Below are 10,934 nucleotides of genomic sequence, written 5' to 3'. Positions count from 1 at the left end.
TGTTTGAGTTTATTTGAGAAAGCTATGTTCAGAAATAGGTATTTATTATATATTGTTGTTTACCTACCGGCCCGTAAAATTAAAACTGTAGTTCTACCATGAGTTTACGCACATGATACTCGCTAGCGATTGTAGTAAGCGGTTTGTATAAAATGGGAACTATATTTTCTATCACCAAAATTTATATTTGTCATCAAGTTGTATCACCTAATAAATAGATCTATCACCACGAAATATTTCCGTTCTCAGATAAACAAAAATTGTTCCCAGGTATGAATTATCAAATTAATGTTAATATATGTGTAAAATAAGAGATCGATAACCAATAAAATTATATTGCATTACATGAATATAAACTTCGTTCTTATAATAACAGTTTTGTTACTTAAATAATAGCTCTGTGCTCAGAATGGTAGATCTGTCACCAAATAAATCGATTATTGATCCCTGACTGCGACTCCTTTTTATTTGATATTTTGTCACCAATACATTAGTAACATTTTATTTCGTTCATATATTAAATTAATAGTATTCGTTACCAATTTAATACATCAATTTATAATTTTAATGAAAAAATGATCAAAGGGGCCAATTTGTCTCCATTGGCGCGCTTTAAAAATTAAGAATAAATATTGATTATTTTAACTTTAATTAAGTTTTTTATCTATTATTCTGCTAGCCATAAGCCAGCTATTTTAAACCAGCGCTGATTGTTCAGTGGTAATTATTTTAAACAATAAATATTGATTATTTTGACTTTAATTGTTTTATTTACTACTCTGCTAAATTTAAATATAATTTATACTACCAGTGGAAATTTAGAACCTTGGGAGTCTAGTTAAGTAGCAGAATCTTTTGGTTGAAACGATGATAACAACCCTAATTTTTTATTTGAACTTAATGCAATTTTCTAGTAACATAATAATATGATTTATTGGTGATCTCTTTAAATAAGTTTGCTTAAATACTTATTAGGACACACCTATTATAATACATACAAAAACATTTATTTGGTACTAGACCTTATATTTCAGGATTTTAGGTGATTTATTGTGGAACTGATTTTGCATTGTTTGGTGACTACATTTTGGTGACAGATCTACTATTTTGAGGACAAACCCTATTATTTAAGAAACACAAAACTAATTAAATTGGTGATAGCTTAAATGATACCCGTATAAAATTTCGTACAGCGCCCCTAGTGTGCCGTAGCGGAACTAAAAAGCCTACCAATTGCTTGAAGCAATAAAGCCGCCCTTTGCATCTAATGTCCTGTCTGTGTGTGAAATTTGTATTTGTGTTGTATGCAATAAAGATTATAAATCCATACTAATAATATAAATGCGAAAGTAACTCTGTCTTCTGTCTGTTACTCAATCACGCCTAAACTACTGAACCAATTTTCATGAAATTTGGTATGGAGATATTTTGATATCCGAGAAAGGACATAGGCTACTTTTTATGCCGGGAAAATAACGCAATCCCGGAAATCCCACGGGAACGGGAACTATGCGGGTTTTTCTTTGACTGCGCGGGCGAAGCCGCGGGCGGAAACCTAGTAAATATATAAATAAATACAATAGTATACTACAGTAGATAACGTATAAAAAACTATATACACTCGCTGATTATGAAATTAAAAACGTAAAAGGATTCGCACACTTTACAACGAGAGTGGTCACTAACGGCCTTACTTATAAAAAGTTAAACAATGGATAAATTTCTACCATTTTCTACCATCTACATTTTAAACTATGTCCTGCTCTTGCTCACATGAAACGTCAATCATAAAAACAAGACAGGTTATTCCAATAACTAATCCATTGCATAGCGAATGGGTAACATTTTATTAGTAAGAAGGTTTATGTATAATACCTACTCACGTAAAAGAAAATATTAAAATTACAGTTATAAAATGCATCTGCCCCATATATGTGTATGCCCCAAATGAAAGAAAAAGAAAAAGGAAATTTATGAGTGTATGTTTGTAATGTACTTAACCGTCTTCTTTAGACTCGATTTCGACGCATTTTAAACGGACAGATTATTATGATATGATTCAAAGATTTCAAATAATTTTGACTGGCAACCTAGTCGATATATTCTCCTGATTATAAATATACATAAAATTTTGGTTTCATCAAAAAACTATGAACGAAGTAATCCTGCGGTGGGATCTAGTACGAGCAAACAAAAGAGCCGTTTTTCCATAAAATAGTATATTCGGCCCGAGCTGCAATTGTCCCTGTCGCGCTCTACGAGGAGGCTTGAGGCATAGCGCGACAGCAATAGATAATAGGAAAACCTAATTTTGAATTCTCTCACTCGTTTTGTTGGCTCGAAGTTTCATTTAAAAGATTGTTTAATAATTGTACCTACTTACACGTGAAATAAAAATACAAACATGCACAAGACCTTATTATATTAGTGTGATTAACTGATAATATAAAATAACAAAAGATATCATATTCATAACGTTGTTTTAATGTCTGTTTGTGTTTGTTTAAGTGTGTTAACAAAGTGACGATTAGCTAATAACATAATACATAATTATAAGAGTTTTTTTATATGTATAATGGAGTTCCGTACATTTTAATTCTGAAATACTAGCTTTCCGCATGCGGCTTCGCTCGCGTTTTCAAAGAAATACCCGCATAATTCCTGCTCCCGTGGTTATTCCGAGATAAACCCTGTGTTAATCCAAGTTAACCTTCATTCAACCTTTATACATATAAATGCTATCATTGTAATCGGTTCAGTAGTATTTGCGTGAAACAGTATCAAACATGCATACACATACATCCATCCTCACAAACTTTCGCATATAAATAATATTTAAACATTATATTTTTAAACTCCTTTTTTAAAAAGTGTATAAAGTACTACAATGTTCTAAACAACTTTTTTGCTAATCAAAATGTGCAGGCGCAATAATTTTATTTTGTATGTAAGTTTGTTCTTCATGATTTCATGAACGTTTCTACCGATCAATAATACAATCTACATATTATGTAAGTTTTAATATTTCAAAGCCTTGCATTTTTTTTGTGGTAATATTTTTTCCTTATATCATAGAACAAAGTAAGATGATAAAACTCAATACTTATTTCCAGAGAAATGAATACTTGACAGATACTACATAATATTATACCTTTTCAAAAATGTAGAGTGTAATAAGTATATTTGACATAATATTATTAACTACTAGCTTCCGCCTGCGACTCCGTCCGCGCGGAAAAATTAAGATTTATTTATTTCTACGTATTTTTCGGGATAAAAAGTATCCTATTTTATGCCCAGGATAATAAGGTATAATTATACCAAGTTTCATCGAAATCGAACCGTTAGTTTTTACGTGATGCCTTCACATACAGACAAACAGACAGACAGACAAAAATTTTTTTAATCACATATTTGGGTTTGGTATCGATCCAGTAACACCCCCTGCTATTTATTTTTTCAATATTTTCAATGTACAGAATTGACCCTTCTACAGATTTATTATATATGTATCAGATTATGTATGGCAGACTAGAGTATACCGCCCTCGGCTTAGCCCGCTTTGTCAAAAACCTAATAAATTATAAATCTTATATATAAAAATGAATCGCAAAATGTGTTGGTAAGCGCATAACTCGAGAACGGCTGAACCGATTTCGATAATTCTTTTTTTATTATATTCCTTGAAGTACGAGGATGGTTCTTATGTAGAGAAAACGTAAATATGTACCACGGGCGAAGCCGGGGCGGACCGCTAGTTATATACTAAAACCTTCCTCTTGAATCACTCTTTTATAAAAACGCATCAAATTCCGTTGCGTAGGTTTAAAGCTTTAAGCATAAATAGGGACAGGGAAAGCAACTTTATTTTATACTTATTTGTATTGATACTTTACTAGAATATTACTCACCAATATACAAACATACACACACGAAATCGGTTAAATATTATGGTTCAAAGTCGAACACAAATACAAAGATCCTGTAATATTTTCATCATGTGTATTTGTGTTTCTTATCAAAAAGATTATCTATTGTAAACTTAATGTAATGATAAAATTACACACAGATAAAGTGTACAAACTATCATTTTTTCAAAAAAGAAGAAAAAATTTAGAAGACGTATCTCTAAGAAAAACTATCTTCGGCCATAACAGATTTGGAGATTTCTCGTTTTATTTTAAAAAAGTTATTAATGTCATTTTACTCATTAGGTATATTCTTTTCGATATTAATTTCAAGTTTTTTGATATTTGTAATAGTTACGGAATTATCAACACTCACTTAACGATTACACCCTGTATATTATTAACTAGCTGCGCTTCGCGGTTTCACCCGCGTGGCTCCGCTCCTGGTGGTCTTAGGAAAGAAAGAATTTTTCAAATCGGACTAGTAGTAGTTCCTAAGATTAGCGCGATCAAACAAACAAACATACTCTTCAGCTTTATAATATTAAGTATAGATTAATAAACTTATTACACTTCTTTACTTCAACTCTATTTTATTTTCCTATTCTGTGAAGGCTCTATCTTTTAGAACATAAATCACACATCCTATTTAATGTTTTTTCATTTTCAGGAATCATTCGTCAAAGTAGCTAGAAAAGAGAAGAAGAAGCAAGAAGAGAAGCAGAACAGAATATATCCAGAACATAAAATACTTACATGACATTTGCCCTGGACAATCTCAACTCCTTCTTCATAGACCGCCGCCATCTTCTATTTTTTTCATTAAAACTCTTATACAATGGCCCTTGAAACTTTTCAACAATTGACCCTTTTCTTACCACGCATATTGAATTACGTAGTTCTTTATTAAAGTTATCTGTGTTTATTTCATTATAAGAATCTTCTGTTTCTCTTGTTTTAATATTATTATGTATTTTATCATCTTCGTTTGAACAGAAAGCGTCGTTGGTGTATCCTTGATTTACCGCCATTTCTGAAATATTGTTTTTAAAGAGTTTAGTATTTGGACGTTATATTACTTTAGTCGGGAAGAGACTGTATGAAGGCAGCTGGCAACAGGAGAAAATGGGGACTGTTGGAGGAAGCCTATACCCGAAAGCGCTGGCCCCTTTCGGGTCTACATTTATACATTTACTAGCGATCCGCCCCGGCTTCGCCCGTGGTACATGTTTACGTTTTCTCTACATAAAAACCATCCTCGTACTTCAAGGAATATAATAAAAAAAGAATTATCGAAATCGGTTCAGCCGTTGCCGAGTTATGCGCTTACCAACACATTTTGCGATTCATTTTTATATATAAGAAGATTATTACAACATTATTAATATTATCTTCATAAGTGTAACTTTGTTGTAATTTGTGTTGAAATGTCATGGAATATTATGGGCTAAATAATTTAAAATTACTTTTACATTTATTTATTAGCCTTTGATTAATTATAAAACAAAATCGATTCGCGGTCGGTGTATCTATAAAATTACGCAACAGATTCTAATGGGTTTTTTTTAATAGATAGAGTATATAATTTTTGAGTTTTAGACCAAGCGGAAGCCGCGGGTGGTTAGATATGTGGATAATATTATAACTACTGAACCAATTGTGATGAAATTTTGATATGTAAATAAGTACTTACTTACATGCTATCAAAATGAGAGGTAAATATAACTACAGTACTATTTCATTTGTACTATCTACTTATATAATCATATTATGTATGATTTAAAATGGATTTCTAAATATATATTCAAGGGTCGTGTCTTATCTGTTTGAATAAAATTTCTAATCAAGACAGTTATCATTTTTTTAATCATTGTTTTAATTAATATATGCAACTAGAACAATATAGATTATAGAGTAAAGAAAGGAATCACGGACAAAACGATACTATATATATCATAATATTATAAAGCTGAAGAGTTTGTTTGTTTGAACGCGCTAATCTCAGAACTTATTGGTCCTATTTTTTAAATTCTTTCGGTTTTTAGATAGCCCATTTATCGAGGCTATATATCATCAAGCTAAGACCAACAGGAGCGGAGCACTGCAGGTAAAACCGCGAGGAACAGCTAGTACAAAATATAAAAGCTGTAGAATTTGTTTGTTTGTTTGAACGCGCTAATCTTCTTCTAGTCTTCCTCTATAAATGAGCTATCTAACACTGAAAGAATTTTTCAAATCGGAGTAGTAGTTCCTGAGATTAGCGCGTTCAAACAAACAGACAAACGAACTCTTCAGCTTTATAATATATATATATTATTTATAGTATAGATAAGCGATCTCTTCCAGGCTACCTACATACTAGGTAAAGTATGAATAAAATAAATGTAATACCTACAAGACCGCCAGGAACCGAGGGGTCCTGGGTTCGATTGCCGGTGGAGACGAAGAAAAAAAAATGTCTCGGTCTGGCAGGAGGCTGATCACCTACTTGTCTCTAAAGAAAATCGATCAGTGAAACAGATGTATGCATAATTGGATAATGCATCTGCCCCTTACCCCACTAGGGGACACGGGACTTCACTTTTAATGCCTACAAGAGCTTTTATTTAAGTATGTAGTTAGTTACTCATAATTAGATATTTTATTTGTTTCATATTTTACTTTTCACCTATGTAGTGAGTCACGAACAAGGAACTTTTAGTGAAATCTTTTCCACATCTGCGCTAATCGATTTTCTTTACACCAATTTATTTCAGGACTAGATTTCCGCCCGCGGCTTCGCCCGCGTTTGCAAAGGAAAACCCGCATAGTTCCCGTTCCCGTGGGATTTCCGGGATAAAAACTATCCTATGTGTTAATCCAAGTTACCCTCTATATATGTGTGCTAAATTTCATTGTAATCGGTTCAGTAGTTTTTACGTGAAAGAGTAACAAACATCCATACATCCAAACATCCATACATCCTTACAAACTTTCGCCTTTATAATATACTAGATTTCCGCCCGCGGCTTCGCCCGCGTTTTCAAAGGAAAACCCGCATAGTTCCCGTTCCCGTGGGATTTCCGGGATAAAACCTATCCTATGTGTTAATCCAAGTTACCCTCTATATGTGTGCTAAATTTCATTGTAATCGGTTCAGTAGTTTTTACGTGAAAGAGTAACAAACATCCTTACATCCATACATCCATACATCCATACAAACTTTCGCCTTTATAATAGTATTAAGATTAAGATATTAGATATATATGAGATCATAACATTGTGTTTATCCAACACCTTTCCAGTAAGGTTACATTAGATATAATTAATTTTCTTATTGGGTTGTATTTATTTTTTTCTAACTCATAATTTTAATCTAATTTACTAAAAGTTGATGCAGTAACCTACATTTTTTGTGTCTTATATAATACTAGTGGCCCGCCCCGGCTTCGCCCGTGGTACATATTTCGCAATAAAAGGTAGCCTATGTCCTTTCTCGGGTATCAAAATATCTCCATACCAAATTTCATGCAAATTGGTTCAGTAGTATAAGCCTGATTGAGTAACAGACAGACAGACAGAGTTACTTTCGCATTTATAATATTAGTATGGATCTAGAATTTGGTCAGAACCTAAAAGTATTTATGTGTGCAATAAAGTATTTTTCATTTCATTCATTTCAAGTATTTTTGTCATTTCACTAGCTAATAATATAATAAATGTTTTGTTATTAACCGACTTCAAAAAAAGGAGTATGTAGATTATGTATTGACTATTGCTTCCTAGAGAGCATCACATCTACCATTGAGACTTCTTTAACTCCAAACAAAAATTTTCCCAGGAAAATTGTAACGCACATCTTTTACGAATATATTATCTACATTTCAAAATAACTTCCTATAAGTATATACTGACTACGTTATTAATTACATACCTGAAAACACCTGAAAATGTTCACAAAACAAAAAAATAAATTTATAACAAAATGGCACCCGAAGCCGTTCACAATAGCTCTTGAACTGCCACGGCTTGTAAATTTACCGATTGTTCAAGCAATGCGTTTCTTATTGTTATACACAAACCTCGTACGACTCGTATTCATATTAAATATCATTTATTTTAACTTCACTAGAACAAATTCGGTAGACTAGACTTCAGAATTGACTCAATATTCAACAATAACATGAATAAATTAGTTATTTTAAACTAACCACGCGCCCCGGCTTCGCTCGCGTTAACTAGAGATAAGGAATAGCCTATGTAACTCCTGAATAGTGTACCTTTCTATTAGTGAAAGGATTTTCATGATCGGATGAGTACTTCCGAAGGTAACAAACATACAAAGTGTAACTTTAAAATATCTGCTGATAGACATTATCTGCTTAAAGATTGACGGCATTTTAAAGGGCTGAAAGAAAGAACTAGGAAGGGTGAAGAAGCAGAAAGAAAGGAAGAAAAAAAGCATTGATTCTTGTACAACTGTTGAATGAGAAAAAAAGAGCGTGTGTGCCGATCACATGTCAGAAGTGAAACTTCTTTAGCAAGCTTCAAAGATACCAAAATCGCCTTACTCCATGACGTGACGGTATTGCCATGACGCGAATATTACTCTCAACGCGCCTAAAGAAGTTTCATTTCAAAAATAGTTAACAAAGAATTAAAACTAAACAAAAAATATAAAATAGAGTAAAAGAACTTCAATCTAAACTGTATCAGCGAAGTACAGGGGATTAGGGAGACCTATCAGCATATATGATGCAAAGTAGACAGAGCGCTGATTTTCAGTAGTTTCCTATTTCAGGTGGCAGTTGTATAGCAGAAAATGATTTGTTCCAGGTTGCTGGTAAAAGCTCCAACTATTAATCAGGTTTCTTGTAAGTATGTATGACGATAAAGACCCATGGAGGGTTGTCGCGTAAAAACCACAGGACAGTTCTTTGGCATATTATGTAGTTAGATATAAGTTACAATGTAAATTTATTGACATTATTTAAGAGCAACTATGGAGTTTCTTGCCGATTCTTCTCCATAGATACTGCTTTCCGAATCGGTGGTAAATGTTAAAAATACTATGTAATGACGATTCGAAAGTGCTACTAAATAGTAGTCTAATAGAATAAATGAATGTTTGAGTTAGAGTTTTGAGTTTGAGTTTGAGTTTATGTACATAAAATGTACCTACATAATATAGAAGTAGGTACTGTAGAACAGTTGAATTATGTAAATTACTTAAAAACTAAAATAAAACAGACCTAAAAATTTACATCGCAAGATTGCGATCACAAGTTTGCGATTAGAACTGTTTGTTGATCAACCCACGTAAAAACTAGTGAACAGATTTTGATGAAACTTTTTTTGCTCTATAGTTACAAAGTAGTGTGTTTTTGCGATAATGCTAGACAAAATATCACATATTTTGAAGAATTTAATTTTAATTTGTATCGCACGCGCAGTCGAAGTCGTGGGCAGAGTTTAGTCAACAGATAAAAAGCTGAACTATTTTATTTATATTTTTATGTATCATGAGTTAGTGTCATTGACTCATTAACTTGAAACATTAACATTACTAATTACCGTCCTGGCTCTGTCCAGGTAGTTTATAATTTTTTACAGTAATTACTTACGTACTAGCTGTGCTCTGCGGTTTTACCCGCAGTGCTCCGCTCCTGTTGGTGTCAGCTGCAGCGTGATGATAGCCTATAGCCTTCCTCGTTAAATGGGCTACCTATCACCGAAATAATTTTTCTAATCGGATCAGTAGTTCCTGAGATTAGGCTATAGGCCTATCATCATCACACTGCAGCTGAGACCAACAGGAGCGGAGCAATGGGGTAAACACCGCGGGGCACAGCTAGTTAAAAACATAAAATGAAAGAAAAAAAGACGTGTGCCACTCGAGGACCGCCACGGTAAAGCTATTGCATGCTATGCCTTCAAGCCACACCTCCGCGTCCGTCGGAGTGGGGAGCGTGAGGTTTTTTCGTTATGCAATTTCTGGATTCGGTCCCCGCGCTCAAGGCCCGCGATAGAAGCTATGCAATAGCTTAAAAACAAGGGTATATAATCTTAATATATATAAATCTCGTGTCACAATGTTTGTCTTCAATGGACTCCTAAACCACTTAACCGATTATAATAAAATTCGCACACCATGTGCAGTTCGATCCAACTTGAGAGATAGGATAGTTTAAACATGTAGGTACCACGGGCGAAGCCGGGGCGGATCACTATAGTAATACGTGATAAAACCTTGATTATTAATTGAAGTATTTTGTTTAACAAATGACATTATTATTTTTTATATCCAATGTTTAATTTTAAAACTAAATTGCTTTATTAACATAGTTAATTACATCCACGTGGAAATTTTTAATTAAAACCAAATTTATTTTCAATTTACTGCAGTTTCCTTTATTTCACTGATAAATATGTCTAAATTTACACTTTCATTTTATTTGTAACTAGCTTACCGCCCGCGGCTTCCAAAACCTAATAAATTATATACTAAAACCTTCCTCTTGAATCACTCTATTAAAAAACCGCATCAAAATCCGTTGCGTAGTTTTAAAGATTTAAGCATAGGTACAAAGGGACATAGAGACATAGGGACAGAGAAAGCGACTTTGTTTTATACTATGTAGTGAGCTGTGAGGATGAATAATATCTAATTAATAAGGAATATTATCTAATTAATTATTTTGAGGGGAAGAATTTTTTCCGTATTTGTATTTTTATTTTCTGCAATAATTGATAATTCAATGATACGGTGCAGTTACATCAAACGAGCTAATGCACATTCTAGCCCCACTATGTCAAATTCTTTTAGTGTAAACAGGCGTAGAGCATTCTTTCGTTGTTCTTAGTGCGTTCGAAAGCATTCTATGCGTTGTTCTAATACTGAACAACACATGACAACACTGAATATGAGTTTTGGTTTACACTAAAAGATCTCTATGTTCGTTTGAAGTAAATGTTCGTATGTTATACGAACAAATGATTCTTTGTTAATTTTTTATTAGGATTCGAACCCGTACCTTCTAGTTTCTG

The sequence above is a fragment of the Colias eurytheme genome, chromosome 30 (assembly GCF_061535395.1).
Source record: "Colias eurytheme isolate Ceu_HAF_F1 chromosome 30, ilColEury1 Martin Lab GWU primary, whole genome shotgun sequence".
Classification (NCBI taxonomy): Eukaryota; Metazoa; Arthropoda; class Insecta; order Lepidoptera; family Pieridae; genus Colias; species Colias eurytheme.
Note: the sequence above shows the minus strand (reverse complement) of the source record.